A 20,829-nucleotide genomic window follows, 5' to 3' on the forward strand; every position below is an offset into this window, starting at 1 on the left:
AAAACAAGTCCAGCAACATCGCCCGAATGTGCCGACAAATCCCGATAGGAGCTGCACATATCTCGTTCTCAGGGCACACTCAGATGAACACCACGCACAACTAAAACCAACCCTCAAGTTTCCCCGAGGTGGCGCTGCAAGTGGCTCTGTTTTGGACCAACACTCAGAGGAGCACTGGCCCGGGGGGTTTAATAAAGATGACCCTTGGGCTCCGGAAACCCAAGGGAAAAAGAGGCTAGGTGGCGAATGGTAAAATCAATGTTGGGCATTGCTGGAGGAGTTTTATTCAAGGCGAACTGTCAAGGGGTTCCCATTATAACCCAACCGTGTAAGGAACGCAAAAATCCGGGAACATAACACCGATATGACGGAAACTAGGGCGGCAAGAGTGGAACAAAACACCAGGCATAAGGCCGAGCCTTCCACCCTTTACCAAGTATATAGGTGCATTAAGATAAACAAGATAATATGGTGATATCCCAACAATAAACATGTTCCAACAAGGAACTATCTCCAATCTTCACCTGCAACTAGCAACGCTATAAGAGGGGCTGAGCAAAGCGGTAACATAGTCAAACAACAGTTTGCTAGGACAAGGTGGGTTAGAGGTTTGACATGGCAATTTGGTAGGCATGATAATCAAGTGGTAGGTATCGTAGAATAGGCATAGCAAAAGAGCGAGCATCTAGCAAGCAAAGATAGAAGTGATTTCGAGGGTATGGTCATCTTGCCTGCAAAGTTCTCAGAGTTGCCTTGATCCTCGTAGGCATACTCAACGGGCTCCTTGTTCACGTACTCATTTCCCGGCTCTACCCAAATAAGAACAACAATCAAAAGGAACACAATCAACCACATGCAGTGCTCAAACAACATGATGCAAACATGGTATGGTATGCGGGATGCGGTATGTGATGCATATGCATGATTTGCAAAGGAATGATTGAACCTAGCCTCAAATTGGAAAACCAAGAGTTTCACTGGAAAGTTGAGGTGATTTCGGTCGAAATTGATATAAAGATCACCGGAAACGGATGCACAGTTTGGAAATGGCAAGCAAAACAAATATGGCACCGGTCTGCGATAAACAGCAAGTAGCCTCCTAAATGCATCAAGATAAATAAGCTACTGCACTCAAACCTGGCAACAAAATACATGGCAGGGATTCGCTCATGATGCTTGACAAAAGATGAACACTGAGATATGGCTAATTCACTCATTAACAGGTTCAAACAAGCATGGCAAAAGTGCAAAAGTGCAAAAGTGCAAAAAATTAACAACATGTCAGGAATTTATCATCAGGAAGCAATGTTTAGAGCACGAAAACTACATGCTACAGAAACATATCAAGGCAAAGCAAGGACTGGAATGAAGCTACTCAAAGCATGTAACAAAAGTCCTTTAGTGACAATGAGCCAAAAGGGATCAGAAAATACAATTGCAAGCATGTGAACATAGCAAAAACATAAACAGATTTAGACTTAGTGAAAAACTGGAGCATGGCAAAACAGATAACGAGTAGGCATGTTTACGAGCTCGACGCACTCACTACGAGGCATTGCATGACAAACTAAGCATACACCCAGCAAATAGACATGGCATAGAAGCTAGACATGGCAAGAACAACATCATAGCATGCACGGATCAACAACAACAAGCTTGGCAAAATTGCTAAACATGTTAACAATCTGCCAGGAATATTTTATAGCAAAAGTAGAGCTCGATTGACTCCAGCTAGGCTGCTCCATAATTGCAAAAAAGACATGGATGGATATAGCACAACATTATCTACAAAACATCCTTACTGATTATGCTCAAAAGAGGCACGGATCACTAGGAATCAACATGAACATATGGCATAAAAATAATGACAGGGTAAGGACTTACTGAAATTCTAAGTCCCTGAAATCAGCATCATTGAGTAGGCTACTTTGCATGCTTGTGCTAGTCACCACAAAGATCATAAAAATACATGGCATACACCCCTGTAAAAATGGCATGGCATTCTACAAAACACATGTAGAGCTCAGGATCATATCATGCACACATTAAACATGACAAAAATGACAAAAGTGCATTTGCTGAAACATATCTGAAACTATCATCACATAGCCCTCTTCCAACAGAATTTCGGGCATCATATGAGCTCAAATGAAAATGATGCAATAAGACGAAATGATGTACTCTTCGAGAAGAACATTTTGATATGCTACACGCACGAATCGGAGCTACGGATGCAGAGTTATGGCATGACGAAAAATGCTAAAAATTACGGGAGTTGGAGAGAAAGTCAACCCTCAGATCTAGGGTTTCACTGTAGCAACCGGGCGCACGTGAACCGAGGTGACTCAAGCTCGCCGGAGGAGAGGTGGTGGTCGCCGGAGAAGCGGGGGCCGGCGACGGGGCGGCGGATCCGGCCTCGCCGCGGCCGGATCTTGCCGGGGCGGCGCGGCTCCGGCGAGAGGAGGCGGCGGCACGGTGCGGCGACGTCGGCGAGGAAAGGCGGTGGCTCAGGCGCCGGCGATGGTGTCGCGGTGGCGGCGGTGGTCGCCGACGGCAGCGGAGGGCGGCGTCGGGCGGTCGGAGGCGGAGGAGAGAGGAGCGGGCGACGCGCAGAGGAACCGGGCCTGGAGGGCCCGCGGCGGGCTCCGACAGGCCGCGCGGTGGGAGGAGGCGGCCGGGACAGGTGGCAGCGTGAGATTGGCGGCGGCGGCTTTGTCCGGCCGGACCGGACGTGTCCGGCGCTGCAGGACAAAGAGGAGCTAGGGTTAGGGGTAGAATGATCCGAAAATTTCGGGGAGGAGATATATTTATAGGTAGGAGGAGTTAGGAGGCTCCAAATTGAGCACGGTTTTTGGCCACACAATCGTGATCAAACGATCTAGATCATGGAGGAGGTTTAGGTGGGTTTTGGGCCACTTTGGAGGGGTGTTGGGCTGCAACACATACGAGGCCTTTTCGGTCCCTCGGTTAACCGTTGGAGTATCAAATGAATTCCAAATGGAACGAAACTTGACAGGCGGTCTACCGGTAGTAAACCAAGGCCGCATGACAAGTCTCGGTCCAATCCGAAAACGTTTAACACACACACGAAAATAGGTAGAAAGGGGCACCAGAGGACATAGGAGCGCCGGAATGCAAAATGGACAACGGGGAGAATGCTCGGATGCATGAGACGAACACGAATGAAAATGCAATGCACATGATGACATGATATGAGATGCAAAACAAAGACAAAACACACGGAGACAAAAACCAGACAACGAGGAAATAGAATAACTTAGTGCCGGAAACGGCAAGAGTTGGAGTACAATTAAGGTAGGTTACATCCGGGGTGTTACAGCATCATTCTAATGACATGGGTGAGCTCATGGCGGCTCTCATTAAATACACCAAGTCTGACATCACAAAGGACCCTAGATCCGATGATGAGAAATCCAACAAGGGCAAGAAAAGTGGCAATTGTAAGGGTCAGCAGCAAAAATATGACAGGGAACAATAGCAACAATTGGGGCAACCATGGTAAGTGACAAAACCCGACGGCGGGTCAGATCTCGTAGCTAACACCAACACAGGGTATAAAAACCAGCACCGTAACGGTAATGGTAAGCCGTCCTTTGGAGGAGAAACTTTAATCTTGAGGCAATGCTCAATGACCCTTGCCCAAAACATAGTCTGCCTAATAAGCCAGCGACTCATGCCTGGAAGGATTGTTTTATAATGCGGGAGTACAAGAATTCCAGTTTTAGTTAGAATCACGGTAATAATAATGGACCGCCCAGCGGGTGAGGATCTTGTTCACAGGGGCCTGGTTATGGTGGCGGCGGCTCAAATTATGGTTATCAAGGCCAGGGAAGTCATGGCTGTTATAACCAACATTCACCAGCAACAAGGTAACCAGTCAGGATATCAGAGTAATCTGAAGCATCTTAACGGGGGTCAATACCAATTTTTCACTACAAGTCTCTGCAAGCGAGATCAGAAGGTTCGTAAGCGTGTGGTCAACACTGTTGAGCCGGCAGTACCTCAGTACCTACGATGGTCAGCATATCCAATCATGTGGAGTCGGGAGGATCACCCACCCCAGGTTGAGAATCTGGGTCATCTGGCTTTGGTGGTAGCCCCTCAGGTCGGGAGTTATAAATTCACTAAGGTACTTATGGATGAAGGCGTCAGTATCAACATCCTGTATTATGACACCTTTTGACGGATGAACTTAACTGACAAAGATCTTAAGTCATCCTCTACAGTCTTCCATGGTGTAGTACCTGGTAAGTCGGCGTATCATGTGGGAAATATTGCTTTGGAAGTTGCTTTTGGAGATTACTATGACTATAGAGCAGAGACGTTGTGGTTTGAAGTAGTTCAATTCAAGAGTTTGTATCATGCCTTGTTCGGACGGCCAGCTTATGCTAAGTTCATGGCTCGTCCATGCAATGTTTACTTATAGCTCAAAATGCTAGGGCGAAAGGGTACAATTACGGTCCATGGTGACTGGAAAATCGCTTTGGAATGTGAGGGAGGTGTAACACCCTCGATGCGACTATAGCTCCCACGTGTCGAGGCACGACTTAGAGACATAATCGCATTGAAGGCATATGTCGCAAGTTAGGCAATCTTCACAACATCCCATGTAATATGAATAATAAAGGGGAGATAACATAGTTGGCTTACACTCGCCACGTCAATCAAGAAAGTAAATAACATTACATCATCCAACACACTCATGGCCCGACTACGGCGCCAAAATAAAGAAAACCCAACATGCGACAACTGTCCCAATCACCCCAACTGGGCACCACCACTGATCATCGGGAAAGGAAACGTAGTATCGTTGAGAGTCTTCGTCGAACTCCCACTTGAGCTTGTACTCGTCACCTAGAGCGGAATCACCTGGACCTGCATCTGGAGTTATAGTATCTGTGAGCCACAGGGACTCAGCAATCTCGCACCCTCGCGATCAAGACTATTTAAGCTTATAGGAAGGGGTAAGGCAAATATATGTGGAGATGCAGCAAGCGACTAGCATATATGGTGGCTAACTTATATGCAAAAGAGAGCAAGAAGAGGAGGCAAAGCACGAGCGAGAGTCTAAAGGAACAACCTGCGCAAGCATAACTCCAACACCGTGTCCACTTCCCGGACTTCGCCGAGAAGAGGCCATCACGGTAACACACTTAGTTGATTCATTTTAATTAATTAAGGTTCAAGTTGTCTACAACCAGACATTAACAAATTCCCATCTGCCCATAACTGCGGGCACGGCTTTCGAAAGTTCAATCCCTGCAGGGGAGTCCCAACTTAGCCCATGACAAGCTCTCACGGTCAACGAAGGAATAGACCTCCTCCCAAGACGTTCCGATCAGACTCGGTATCTCGGTAACTCAAGACACTTCGACGGGTTAAATCAAGACCAGCAACATCGTCCGAATGTGCCGACAAATCCCGATAGGAGCTGCACATATCTCGTTCTCAGGGCACACTCAGATAGGTCAAGCTACGAGTAAAACCAACCCTCAAGTTTCCCCGAGGTGGCCCCGCAGGCTGCCCGGTTCGGACCAACACTCAGAGGGAGCACTGGCCCAGGGGGGGTTAAAATAAGATGACCCTTGGGCTCCGGTAACCCAAGGGAAAAAGAGGCTAGGTGGCGAATGGTAAAACCAAGGTTGGGCATTGCTGGAAAAGCTTTAAACAAGGCGAACTATCAAGGGGTTCCCATTATAACCCAACCGCGTAAGGAACGCAAAATCCGGGAACATAACACCGATATGACGGAAACTAGGGCGGCAAGAGTGGAACAAAACACTAGGCGAGAGGCCGAGCCTTCCACCCTCACCAAGTATATAGATGCATTAAGATAACATGGCAATATAATGATATCCCAACAAGTAAATAAAAGATGTTCCAACAAGGAACGGCCTCCAATCTTCACCTGCAACTAGCAACGCTATAAGAGGGGCAGAGCAAAGCGGTAATATAGCCAATCAATGGTTTGCTAGGACAATGGTGGGTTAGAGGTTTGACATGGCAATTTGGGAGGCTAACAAGCAAAAGGTAGGCATCGTAGCATTGGAATAGCAAAAGAGCGAGCAAACTAGCATAACAAAGATAGTAGTGATTTCGAGGGTATGATCATCTTGCCTGCACAGTTGTCAGAGTTGACTGGATCCTCACAAGCAAACTCAACGGGCTCCTCGGTAGCGAACTCGTCTCCCGGATCTACCCAAACAAGACAAACAAGCAACAAGGATACAATCAACCACGTGCAAACTCAATCAACACGATGCAAAGATGATATGCTATGCGGGACGCGATGCGGGATGCAAAATGCAAGATATGACAGGAAATGCATGAACCTGGCCTCAACTTGGAATTCCAAGGGTGCCACTGGAAAAATGGGATGAAATCGCTTGAAAACGATATAAAGAACGCCGGAATCGGAGTTACGGTTTGGAAATGGCAAGCGTTTCAAAAATGACACCGGTCTGCGATTTACAGCAAGTAGGCATCTAAATGCAATGAGATGAACATGCTACAGCACCCAAACACGACAACAAAATGCATGGGAGGGATGCACACAAGATGCTTAACAAAAGACTAGCACTAAGCTACGGCCAATTCATCCATTATGAGGTTCAAACAAGCATGTCAAAAACGCAAATGCAAAACAGATTTCAGACTTAGTGAAATTAACACTTGTCTGAAATTTCAGATCATGAAGCCCTCTTTGGAGCAGCAAAACAACATGATACATGACCTGATTAAGACAAGTAATAACATGGCATGGAGCTACTCAACAAGCTTAACAAAATACCCAAAGTGACCTAGGGCCAAAAGGATTCACAAAATATACTAACAAGCCCATGAACATAGCTAAAACACAATCAGTTTTCAGACTTGGTGAAAACTGAGACATGCTGAAATATAGCTCACGAAGGCATGTAAACAAGCTCGATGCACTCACTACGGTGCAAGTCATGGCAAGGCAAGCATATAACCATTAAGAAGGCACAAAAAGCTAGCTAGACATGGCAAGAACAATGGCATAGCATGCACGGATTAACTACAATAGCATCGGCAAAATCGCAAATGAGTTGACGATCTGCCCAGATTCACCATGAAGCAAAAGTAGAGCTTGATTGACTCAAGCTAGGGTGCTCCATAATTGCAAGTAAAGACATGTATGGATAGATCATAACATGATTAACAAAACTCCTTTACTGATCATCCTCAAAAGAGGCACGGATCACTAGGAAAAAAGCTGAACATATGGCATCATGAACTAAATAATCCCAGACTTAGTGAAAACTACTAAGTCCCTGAAAACAGATTTACCGGGTGCCTCACTTTGCAAGCTTGCACAAGTCACCACACACATCCTAAAAATGCATAGGTTGCACCTCTGGAAAGAAGACAAAATCCTTAACAAAACATATGAAGGACTCACAGGCATAGCATGCACACAACAATCATGGAAAAAATGACAAAAGTCTAAAATGAACTAGCAGATCTGACAATTAACTCACGAAGTCTCTTTCTAACAGCATTTCGGGCATCAAGATGAACTCAAATGAAAATGATGCAATGTAATGAAATGATGTACTCATCGAGGCGAACATTTTGATATACTATATGTCCAAAACGGAGCTACGGATGCAATGTTACGGCAGGTCAAAGATTGCATAAAATTAGGGTTCGGAGGAGAAAGTCAACCCTCAAAATTCCAGATCTCAGATCTGAAATTACTGTTCACCGAGCGCGCCGTTCGAGGTTCGTCGGCCGACGATGGTGGTGGTGGCCGGAGAAGGAGGGAGCTCGCCGGGGGGAGGAGAGGCCGGGGTGGCCGGGGACTTGGCCGGCGTGGAGGAGGCGGCGGCGGGCGGCGGGACCTCGGGCGGCGCGGGCGTGCGGGCGCCGGCGAGGTGCGCGGCCCGGGGCGGCGATGGACGAGTGCGGCGGCGGGGCGTCGGCGACGTGGAAGAAGGGCGGCGCGGCGAGGTCGTCCTCGGGCGCGGGCGGCGCGGGAGGAAGGAGGTGGCGGCCCGGGCGTGGGAGGAGAGGGCCGGCCTTGGGCCCTCGCGGGCCGGCGGCGGCGGGAGGTGGCGCTGCCACGTGGCGGGCGGTGGTAGGCTGAGGCGAGCGGTGGACGTGTCCGGCGCCGTCCGGACGTGTCCGGCGGCGGCTGATCTGAGATTTTAGGGTTAGGGGGGAGAATGAACCGCGAATTTCGGAGGTGGGGTGTATATATAGGCATAGGGGGAGCTAGGAGAGTCCAAATGAGGTGCGGTTTTCGGCCACGCGATCGTGATCGAACGCTCTAGGGCATGGAGCAGAGTTTGGTGGGTTTTTGGGCCAAATTGGAGGGGTGTTGGGCTGCAACACACACGAGGCCTTTTCGGTCCCTCGGTTAACCGTTGGAGTATCAAACGAAGTCCAAATGGCACGAAACTTGACAGGCGGTCTACCGGTAGTAAACCAAGGCCGCTTGGCAAGTATCAGTCCAATCCGGAAGTGTTTAATGACCACACACGAAAGAAAGCTAGAAATGGCCACCGGAGGAGAACGAAGCGCCGGAATGCAAAACGGACAATGGGGAAAATGCTCGAATGCATGAGATGAACACGTATGCAAATGCAATGCACATGATGACATGATATGAGATGCATGACAAAGAAAACAACACACGGAGACAAATACCCAAACCCGAGAAAATAAATATAACTTAACGCCAGAAATGGCAAGAGTTGGAGTACAAATTGGGAAAGTTACATCCGGGGTGTTACAGGAGGAGAGACGGCTTATGCAGAGTCAGCTTGTGCTACTGAGGAGCTTATGTTTTATATGGATAATGTTGACCCGGTGGATATGACCCCTTTGAAGAAGCCCACCACTGAGCAAGAATGTCGGTGTCAAAACCGGCGGATCTCGGGTAGGGGGTCCCGAACTGTGCGTCTAGGCGGATGGTAACAGGAGGCAGGGGACACAATGTTTTACCCAGGTTCGGGCCCTCTTGATGGAGGTAAAACCCTACGTCTTGCTTGATTAATATTGATGATATGGGTAGTACAAGAGTAGATCTACCACGAGATCAAGGAGGCTAAACCCTAGAAGCTAGCCTATGGTATGATTGTTGTTCGTCCTACGGACTAAAACCCTGTGGTTTATATAGACACCGGAGGGGGCTAGGGTTACACAGAGTTGGTTACAATGGTAGGAGATCTACATATCTGTATCGCCAAGCTTGCCTTCCACGCCAAGGAAAGTCCCTTCCGGACACGGGACGAAGTCTTCAATCTTGTATCTTCATAGTCCAGGAGTCCGGCCGAAGGTATAGTCCGGCTATCCGGACACCCCCTAATCTAGGACTCCCTCAGTAGCCCCTGAACCAGGCTTCAATGACGACGAGTCCGGCGCGCAGATTGTCTTCGGCATTGCAAGGTGGGTTCCTCCTCCAAATACTTCATAGAAGATTTTGAACACAAAGGCAGTGTCCGGCTCTGCAAAATAAGTTTCCACATATTTCTATAGAGAGAATAATATTTAGACAAATCTAATCTGCTGATGTATTCCATAGCGTGACATCACACCACAACCAAGTCTTTATTCGAATCGTTTTACTGTCCCACCTCAGCGCGTTTAGTGAGGCGGTTTGCTTGGCACGTCTTGTCAAAGCAGAGGTCGTGTCCCCTTATTCCGGGATTCTCATCAATACGGGCGTGGGTAACCCAACCGCGCCATTGATTACGGCGCTTGGGAGATAAGCGAGTTTTACCAGGCTGGTGGGGACGCATAGTCGCGTCCGCCCATATAAGGGGATAAGAATCCACCTTTTCATCCACGCCTTCTTCCTCCTTTGCCTATCCATTTCCGCGCACTCAAGCTCCAGCGCCCAAGTCCGCACTCCCCACCTCGACCTTCTCCAGCCATGTCCGGAGCGGGAGGCAAGTGGATGGTCTCCTCCGTCATGGAGGGACACATAAAAAAACATAGGAAGGCCGGATACTTGTCTAATGACATTGCGCACCGGCTACCCGAAGAGGGGCTGCTCATCCCCACCCCTAGGCCCCATGAGAGGGTGGTGTTCCTCCCCCATTTCCTCCGCGGACTGGGATTCCCTCTCCACCCATTTGTCCGGGGGCTCATGTTCTACTATGGCCTGGATTTCCACGATCTGGCCCCGAACTTTGTCGTCAACATCTCGGCGTTTATCGTCGTGTGCGAGGCTTTCCTCCGCATCCGGCCCCATTTCGGCCTATGGCTCAAGACTTTCAATGTCAAGCCGAAGGTGGTGCGCGGCACCCAGGCGGAGTGCGGAGGCGCCATGGTGGGCAAGATGCCCAATGTCCTATGGCTCAAGGGCTCCTTCGTGGAGTCCCTAAAGGGGTGGCAATCGGGGTGGTTTTACATCACCGAGCCGCGCGACCCTGAATGGGTCGCAGCCCGCGAGTTTTGGTCCGGACCCCCTACACGACTCACCTCCTGGAAAGAGACGGGCCTGTCGTGGGGTAAAAAAGGAGAGCTAACCGGACTCCAAACATGCGTCCAAACCCTGGTGGACAAGAAGCTCAAACTTGTCAGCGTAGTCCAGGTTATGCTCATCCGTCGGATCCTCCCGTGTCAACAATGGGCTTTCAACCTGTGGGAGTTCGACCCGGCGCGGCACCGAAATCTGAGCAGGCTCTTCAACACGACGTACGAAGATGCCTGGAAGGTGCTTTTCAAGGGCGTTGAGGCCCCCGCATCCGCCACCGAGGATCGCGGATTCAGCGCGCAGCGTCACGCTCATGCGGTGAGCTGTTTTTACCTTTTATAGGGTATTAGTTTTTCATAGTTTGACTCCATGCGGGATCTAAGCTCCCTTACCTTTGACAGGATTGGCAGGAGACGTCCGGACAGATCAACTGTCCGGCTCCTTTGCCCGAAGGCCCAGCGGACGCTCGCTTGGCGAAGCTGCTGGTTCCGGCACCCTATGTGGTGCCGGAGAAGAAGGCCAAGAAGAAGGCCACGGGAACTCGAAAGAGTGCCCGGCGCCAGGAGGTGTCGGGTTCATCATCCGACGACTCCAAGGCGCACTCCTCCCGTGAAGACGAGGAGGAGGAAGAAGAGACCTCTCCCCCTCCAGCGGGGGGAGAGAAGAAAAGGAAGGCCGCCCCAACTGGTGAGGCCGAAGGGTCCAAGAAGGGGAAGACCCTTCCTCCGGACTACTCCACCAACGCCGATGACGGCGAAGAGGAGTGGCCGCATAGGGCCAAGCCCCTGGCGAGATCGTAAGTATTCGGACACCAGAGCAATTCATAGTGTTCCTTTCTTGCACAGCTCCTCCTTACGCCGAATATGACTATGCAGTCCGCCCAAGGCCGGGCTCGACGAGTCGTCGAGCGGCTCCCTGGATTAGTCAGATGTGAATTTTCTTCCGACGGCTACCTCCCCCCACCCTACGGACGACACCGAGATGGCGTCCCAACAGGTTCCAAGCCAGGAGGAGGTTGTCCTGGAGGCGCCGCAAGGCGACCTCCCGGACTCCAGACGTAAAGGGGATAGAACCCCCAAGGGCTCCAAGTCCGGCCTTGAGCCGGACACCGCGCCAGAACCTTCAACGGTTCCGGATTCCGGTAGGCAGCCTCCTTCTGAGAGGAGCAAGCCTACCGAGCCGGTGACCTCCGTCCAACCGGAGGCACAGGACAATTTGCTGGAGGTGCTTAACGGCGCCTCCATCGATGAGGAGCACCGCACTGTTATGAGTGTGGTGATCCAGAAGGTTCAGTCCGCCAAGAGCGGACTGACCGAAGCCTGTGCCAGCCTTCTAACAGGCTTTGAGGTAAGTAAAAGATATGTAAAAAATATTACCGCATAGACAGTAGCCCCTGATGCTCTGTTTGGCGTTCGGAAAGAAAAGCCGAATAGAGGATCTAATAACCTTCGTAGGACTCTAACAAAAGTAAGTCAATATGCGTATGCAGGCTTTGCTGCTAGCATCCGCCGCAGCACTGACTGCAGAGGTGGGCACGCTGAAGCAGAACCTCGAGCGGTCCGAGTAAGAGCTCGGCCTAGCCAAGCAGCGGCTCGAGGAGTAGGAAGGTAAGAAATACTTTATTTAAATATGTGAAAGGTGCAATTGCAAAAGGTGGCAAGATTAACGTGGCTATTATAGGGGCCACAACTGAGGTGGTGACCCTTAAACAAGCGTTGTCCGAGGCCGAGAAGAGGGCGGCCACGGAGCGCACCGAGCGGGAGAAGCATGAGACGCAGGTTGGCGAGGTGCGGAAAGAGCTCCGGGCTCTCATGAAAAAACATGAGAGTTTGGAGCTTGACTCGAAGACGCGAGAGTCTGAGCTCGTGGCGGCCATTGAAGATGCCAAGTCTGCCAAGGCCGAAGCCCAGAAGGCCCTCCAGGAGGTTGAGGAAATAAAAAAGATAGCGGTGGGTAAGGCATTCTTTATGCAAAGCAAGAACGTAAAAGTGAGTTACTTGTTACTTACCCGAATCCGGAGCTCTCCAGGAGCATTCGCAGACTTGCCCCGTAGCATGTCGGATGCCACCGCCTTCTACCGAGCCGAGGAGGGAAGCTCGACGGAGAAGGTGTTCTGGTCTCAGTATGCTGAGGCTGAACACCCGGTGCCCTTAAGCGACCAGCTGAAACAGCTGGTCGAGCTCCATAAGGTGGTCGAACAGGCCATGAAGGGCCTCATAGTCTGGATGTGGCCTGGAGAGGCCATGCCTGGGAGCTACTTCGGGCTGGTGAGGCGGCTGGTGGAGGCCTATCCAAGGCTCGAGGTCATCAAGCGCTCCGTATGCATCGAGGGTGCCCGTAGGGCGCTTGCCCGTGCGAAGGTGCACTAGGGCAAGCTGGATGCTGAGAAGCTTGTGAAGGACGGGCCACCACCGGGGAAGGAGCATCGCAAGCCCGAGATGTATTATGAGGGCGTTCTGAAGGGTGCCCGCCTTGTGGCGGATGAATGTTCCATGGATGTAATTTTTCAGTAAACTTGCTCGTTTTGTCCTGTGCGCTGAAAACTTGTTCATGTGCGCTAAGCAATGCTTTTTGAATTTAAAATATTACCTTTTGTGCGGCCGTTTATCAAATTTGAGAGATGGCGAGTCGTCGGCTTCTGCCCCCATGGCATAAGTGTTGGGGTGTTCGGGATAAACATGAGCGCTCTTTTTCCCATTCTTGGGTCCTTCGAGGGAGGCGCTCAACACAACGAACAAGGCAATCGGACTATAATGCTTGAACACTCTCACTTAGCCATAGAATTCTATAATTTTAAATTTTGGTGAAGCCCCTAGTGTTCGGAAGAACGAGTTCGGGGCGCTATCCACGCCTAGGCCGGCAAAGCCGACTCCTCGCTCTAAGCGGCATAAGTCTTTAGGGACTCGAAAACCTCTCGAACAGCGACCAGCTCTCGCCTCATCATGACGGTCAATTTTAGCTTTCCCTACTGAGGTGCTTAGCCCAGCTCAACTGGGGCACAATCACAGTAGTTCTCCTAGTGCTACCTTAGCTGATATAACGGAACGTAAGGTACCAAAACATAGGAGCCGGGCAAACCCAACTATTGACCCAAGACATGATTCGGAGCCGATGCATATAATGCTATAAGTTCGGGGTGCCGCACTTGTGAAAGTGTTCAGACTTCTCACACCATGTTGTGGGGTACGTAAGCCCCTGGCGTATTGGCCGTACCAAAGTGTACGGGCGCAACATGTCATTAATGAACATATATTCATAAAAAAGAGTAATGCAATAATAGACGAAAGCTATGCATTGTTTATTTAAAAAAGCTGCGATCAAAGCAGAACGATACAAATACTGTAATAAGCAAAAGATGGGACTATTTAACATGTCCTTTCCAGGGGCAAGCTGCGGAATGTTATGTGAAACAGGTATACTGCTCGTTATAGAGACCACCTTAGAGTTCCATAGTGCGGCTTAGTTTTCTGCTTCCCTGGTTGTATCGTTTGTGCGGCTATTGTACTGCCGGACAAGCCTTCCGAAGAATGGAGTCCTAAAAATAAGAGAAAATTAAGAAATCGGCAGCCCCTAGTGCGGTTTAAGTCGCGTTTCGGGCGTGCCGTGATGGTGCCCCTCCCCCTATGCCCATGGTATTTCCAGAGCGTAGTTATGTACGCGCAACACTGGTTTCACAAATTCGCGAGGGCTGGGGTTGGGGCCGCATTGCTACGCTTGCTCGGAACATGCCAGGCGGTCTTGTTGTAGGTTACTCCGGGTGCGCTTGACGGTGTCCAGACGTTTAATGGCCGGACTAGAGAACTGCCTTGAGAGGCTACTTTGTACTTCCGCTGCGATAGCCGCCGTATGCTCCTCTGTTCGGAGAGAGCGTTTGGTGTTTCCATTGACCGTGATGACGCCTCGAGGGCCTGACATCTTGAGCTTGAGGTATGCGTAGTGCGGCACCGCATTGAACTTGGCAAATGCGGTTCGCCCGAGCAGTGCGTGATAGCCACTGCGGAACGAGACTATGTCGAAGATTAACTCCTCGCTTTGGAAATTATCTGGAGATCCGAAGACCACTTCAAGTGTAACTAATCCTGTACAGTTGGCCTCTACACCTGGTATGACGCCTGTACAGGTCGTTTTAGTGGGTTTAATCCTCGAGGGATCGATGCCCATTTTCCGCACTGTATCCTGGTAAAGCAGGTTCAGGCTGCTGCTGCCGTCCATAAGGACTCTAGTGAGGTGAAATCAGTCAATAATTGGGTCTAGAACCAATGCGGCAAATCCGCCATGACGGGTGCTAGTGGGGTGGTCCCTTTGATCAAAAGTGATCGGGCAGGAAGACCATGGGTTGAACTTTGGGGCGACTGGCTCCATCGCGTATACGTCCCTTAGCGCATGCTTGCGCTCCCTCTTGGGGACATGGGTTGCGTATATCATGTTCACCGTCCGCACTTGTGGGGGAAAACCTTTCTGTCCACTGTTGTTCGGCAGCCGGGGCTCCTCCTCGTTATCGCTATGCAGCCCCTTGTCTCTGCTTTTGGCATTTAACTTGCTTGCCTGCTTGAACACCCAACAATCCCTGTTGGTGTGATTGGCTGGTTTTTCGGGGGTGCCATGTATCTGGCATGAGCAGTCGAGTATTCGGTCCAAACTGGATGGGCCCGGAGTATTTCTTTTGAATGGCTTTTTCCGCTGACCGGGTTTAGAGCCTCTGAATCCGGCATTAACTGTCGTATCCTCAGCATTGTCGCCGTTAGTGTGGCGCTTTTGCTTGTTGCAACGTGACCTGCCACTGCTGTCCTTGGTATCTGAATTACCAGGGCTCTTGGTCATGTTATTGCTGCGAGCTAGCCAGCTAGCCAGCTCTTGGTCATAAGTGTCGTGAGGGCTGCCATAGATTTCGAATTTTCCTGTCCTAGGTGCTGTGCAAGCCACTCGTCGCGGATGTTTTGCTTGAAGGCTTCTAGGGCCTCTACATCCAGACAGTTGACGATTTGATTTTTCTTAGTTAGGAACCGTTTCCAGAATTGTCTGGCCGATTCCTCTAGCTGCTGAATTATGTGGCTAAGGTCATCAGCGTCTGGTGGTCGCACATAAGTGCCCTGGAAATTGTCGAGGAATGCGGCTTCCAGGTCCTCCCAACAACCAATTGATTCTGTTGGCAAGCTGTTAAGCCAATGCCGAGCTGGTCCTTTAAGCTTTAGTGGGAGGTATTTGATGGCGTGTAGTTCATCACCGCGGGCCATGTGGATATGAAGGAGATATTCCTCTATCCATACCGCAGGATCTGTTGTGCCATCATATGATTCGATGTTCACGGGTTTGAAACCCTCGGGGATTTGATGATCCATTACTTCATCTGTGAAGCATAGTGGGTGTGCGGCGCCTCTGTATTGGGCTATATCACGACGCAGCTCAAATGAGCTTTGTCTACTGTGTTCAGCCCGGCCGGATTTACTGTATCCGGAGTGACGATTACCGTCTCGTGTCGTGGGGCGCCCACGCGATCCGTAGATCGATCTTGTTTGCCTTGCCTTGTCCTCCAATATATCTCGCAGGTCTGGCACATTTTCCCATGCCTTGGTATTTTTTGAGCGGCGCCGGGGTGCGGCTTGAGCGGAGGGCCAAGAGGTCTCTCTGTCGCGGCCATGGGGTGGCCAGTCGGCCGCATCATGCACTGGTGATGTAGGTTTAGGTGCTTCCTCCTCTAATCGGGGTAGCAACCTGTGCTTTGGGTAGCTCTTGGAGGGGCGTTTGAGTTCATACTCTTCGGCCGCAAGGATTTCAGTCCATCTGTCGGCTAGCAAATCTGGATCAGCTCTCAGATGTTGCTGTTTTTTCTTGAGGTTGTTCGCCGTGGCCATAAGCCTGCGTTTGAAACGCTCTTGTTCGACGGGATCCTCCGGCACGACAAATTCGTCGTTGTCGAGGCTTGCCTCGTCTTCGGAGGGAGGCATATAATTATCGTCCTCGACTTCTCTGTCTGCCGCTCTCTCATGAGGGCTGGCTTCTCGATCCTCCTGTGCTGAACCTTGCTGGAGGTGGTTGTCTTCAGCACTGTCCGGGGTGTTATTATCTCCCGTGCCAGAATCACTGTTTTTGCTTTGGCGGGATTTAGAGTGGCGCCGCTGACGCCGGCGTTTAGGCTGCTTCTTGGAGGGGTCATCCTCCGCTGTTCCATCGCCGTTGCCTTCTTTTGGGGTGTCCACCATGTATATATCATACGACGAGGTGGCTTTCCAGTGCCCTATAGGCGCTGGTTCTTGATCGTCCCCTGCATCGGCGTCCATACCATCAATGTCTTCGGAGTCTAAGTCGAGCATGTCGGTTAAATCATCGATAGTGGCTACGAAGTGGGTGGTGGGTGGGCTTTGAATTTCTTCATCATCCGCATCCCAAACTTGCTGACCATAGTCCAGCCAGGGCTCTCCTAATAAGGAGAGAGACTTTAGTGAATTCAGAATATCGCCGAAGGGCGAGTGCTGAAAGATGTCCGCGGCGGTGAACTCCATGATCGGCGCCCAATCGGGTTCGATCGGTAGGGGCGCGGAGGGCTCGGAGTCTGGAGAGGAGTCCGGCTCCTTGGAGTCACGGGATTTGCAGAGAACAGGGCTGGTGTTCGGCTTGATCACCGTAGAGATTGCAGCCCCCGAGGCGGTGTCCAACCACCCATCCTCGATTGGCACGGTTGGCTCGGAATTAAGGGTCGAGCTGATGCGGATGCGGCCCCTAGGGCACTGTTCGGCGGCAGAGCTAGATCATGCCCATCATGACAGTGCAGCGTGCTCGGCTGTGGCTTGAATCCATCGAAGATCAAGTCTCCGCGGATGTCGGCCATGTAGTTCAAACTTCCAAATCTGACCTGATGGCCAGGGGCGTAGCTTTTGATCTGCTCCAGATGACCAAGCGAATTGGTCCACAGTGCAAAGCCGCCAAATACGAAGATCTGTCCGGGGAGAAAAATCTCACCCTGGATCGCATCGCTATTGATGATCGGAGAAGCCATCGGGCCTAAAAGTGACGACACAGAGGAGCTCTCAATGAAAGCACCAATGTCGGTGTCAAAACTGGCGGATCTCGGGTAGGGGGTCCCGAACTGTGCGTCTAGGCGGATGGTAACAGGAGGCAGGGGACACAATGTTTTACCCAGGTTCGGGCCCTCTTGATGGAGCTAAAACCCTACGTCCTGCTTGATTAATATTGATGATATGGGTAGTACAAGAGTAGATCTACCACGAGATCAAGGAGGCTAAACCCTAGAAGCTAGCCTATGGTATGATTGTTGTTCGTCGTATGGACTAAAACCCTCCAATTTATATAGACACCGGAGGGGGCTAGGGTTACACAGAGTCGGTTACAATTGTAGGAGATCTACATATCCGTATCGCCAAGCTTGCCTTCCACGCCAAGGAAAGTCCCTTCCGGACACGGGACAAAGTCTTCAATCTTGTATCTTCATAGTCCAGGAGTCCGGCCGAAGGTATAGTCCGGCTATCCGGACACCCCCTAATCCAGGACTCCCTCAAAGACCCTCTGTTGAAGTTTAAGTTGGTTGTTGATACTAAGCAGGTTGACTTTGTCCCTGGCGACTCATCTCAGAAGTTCATAGTGGGGGATAAAATGGATCCTAAATAGGAAAGCACGCTCATCGAATTCATCCATGAGAATCGGGACATCTTTGCATGGAAACCTTCTGACATGCCGGGTGTACCAAGAGAATTCACCGAGCACACTCTTAATGTGGATCCTAAGTTTAAACCAGTTAAGCAGTTCCTTCTTCGTTTCAATGAAGAACAACTTAAGGCTATTGGCACTACAAAGAAAAGATATCCATGACATTTTGGGCCGAACGAATTTTTATCTGTCATGCTTATGACACTTCTATGATGATAATTGTGACAAAACCTGGTATCATCATAGATGTGGTGGGCTCCTACTTCTATGACAAAAAATCATGACAGAAAATGGGTTTTTCGTCTTGGGCGGGCCGGAGACACAGGTGCATGACATTCTTTGGTCCGTCCATGACGGAAAAAACCGTGGTAGAAGCAAGGGCGAGGAAAATATCGGGGAGTTCCCGGTTACGGTGGGTGGTCGGGGTCGAGCGATGCACCGAGGGATTGCGTGTTTCTCTCGTACACGTACGCACATTGGTGCGAGGTGTTGGGATCTAACTAAACCCGAGCGAGGCGTTCGCCTACTGAAGTCGAGCGATTGCACTGGCTACGCGTTACTGAACCCGAGCGACCGATCAATCCCTGGCTGTTAACTGAACCCGATCGAGCGATTCCTTCGCTACTTCTGTTAACTGAACCCGATCTAGCGATTCCTTCGCTACTACTGCTAATTGAAGCCGATCAAACCTGCTGCCTCTTGATGAACAGTGAGCGTAGTTGGGGGTTGGATGAATAGTTCCCCGTGGGGGTTGGATGAACAGGACCCTGTGGTACTAGAGGTCATTGCCGTTGGATGAACATGACCATGATCGAGCCAGTTGGGGGTGGATGAACAGGACCCCGTGGAGGGCTGGTTGAACAGGAGCCGGTGGAGGGCTGGATGAACAGTAGCCCGTGGAGGGCTGGTTGAACAGTAGCCGGTGGAGGCTGGATGAACAGGAGCCCATGGATGAACAGTAGCTGGTGGAGCAGGAGGGAGACGCTGTGGTTGAACAGTCGTAGGTGGAGGCTGGAGGAGGTCCACAGTGGATGAACAGTAGCCCATGGAGGCTAGAGCGAGGCAGTAGACGGTGGATGAACAATAGCCTGTGGAGTCCCGTTTCGTAGTACGCCACACCCCTCATGATGAACAGGACCCCCGTTTCGACTGTAGGAGGTCGAAGAGAAGTCTGTTTCCTCCGTTTTGCCGTACGCCACACCCCTCCTGATCCACAAGACCCCGTTTCGGCCGTAGGAGGGCGAAGAGAAGTCTGTTTCCTCTATTTTGCGGTATGCTGGACCCCTCCCAATGAAGAGGATCCCGTTTCGACCGTAGGCGGTCCAACAGAAGGCCGTTTGCTCCGTTCTGCAGTACGCCTGGCCTCGTTTCTGCTGTTTCGTCCAAGCCAGTTGGCTCCTGATGAACATGACGCATTCCGTTACCTCCCGATGAACACGACACGGTTTCTCTGTTCTGACCCAGTCGGTTGGCTGCCGATGAACCGGAAGCCGTCGCTGCTCTCCACTTTCTCTCCATGTACACGAGCCCTGGTCGTACATGTGTCCTTCCTTACTCAGCCATGGTTCATCGTTGCAGCCTGCAGACAGACAGATCGACCAGTATGTACGTACACGTTGGCGACCAGACAGACAACCCTACATACAGTTCGACCGGGTGGGTCCCAGCTGTCAGGGAGGTAAGGAGGCACTTCCTTGCGTGCGAAGATATAGCTGGTGGGTCACAGCTGTTAGGGGGAGAATCATATTTTTTGCCCGTAATATGGACGCACTTCCTTGCATACGAAGATGTAGCTGGTGGGTCCCAATAGTCTAGGGGGAACATTTTTTCGTGAAATATGGTGGCCCGTCTGGTGGGTCCCTATTGTCGGGTGGAGGAATCGTTATTTTACGCGTAATAAGGAGGCACTTCCTTGCTATGGCCGTGGACCCAGCTGCCAGCCTCTCCACGTATAGTACTCTTCTGATGGAAGTCGTTCCTTGGACCACATTGACCACGCCGCGCCGAGAGCACCAAGGCGGTGGACGACGGCGAGGCCGAGGAAGGGGACGACATGGAGCTGGGGAAGACTTCGCAGTGGATGCCCATGCGGAGAGGAGTATGATGGTTGACTGGTTAGGCTGTGGTGTGAGACTATCGTCGCTGCAAAATAACAGGGGTTGTGGGTGAGTAGAAGGATGCCCTGGCCAGAGGTTGGAGTAGGGTTGTGCGGTCAGGCCTGCGCGGTAGTAAAGCTGGCCACGGGAGGCGGGAGCAGGCGGCACGACCGGCGCTGGTTTGGGCGGCTGGAGCAAGAAGACCAGAGGTTGAACAAGCACTACGACCTTTGGATGGACATTGTATAGTCACTGGAGCTAGAATCATTCATATTGACTAAGTTGGCAAAGTCTTCCATCCACGTTAGTAGGCCCACAAGTCAGCCTCCAACTATGGTGGGTCCCTTATACAGGGGGAGTATTCATTTTTTGTGCGTAATAAGGCGGCACTTCCTTCCATGCGAAGATATAGCTGGTGGGTCCGAGCTATCAGCGGGAGGAATGTTTTTTTCGTGAAATACAGAGGCCCTTCCGATGGGTCCCTGCTATCAGGTGGAGGAATCATTATTTGCTTGTAATAAGGAGGCACTTCCTTGCGTGCGACCGTGGACCGAGATGTCAGCCTCTCCACATACAATCCACTTCTGATGGATGTCGTTTGTT

Source organism: Triticum dicoccoides, chromosome 6A, assembly GCF_002162155.2.
Source record: "Triticum dicoccoides isolate Atlit2015 ecotype Zavitan chromosome 6A, WEW_v2.0, whole genome shotgun sequence".
NCBI classification, from domain to species: domain Eukaryota; kingdom Viridiplantae; phylum Streptophyta; class Magnoliopsida; order Poales; family Poaceae; genus Triticum; species Triticum dicoccoides.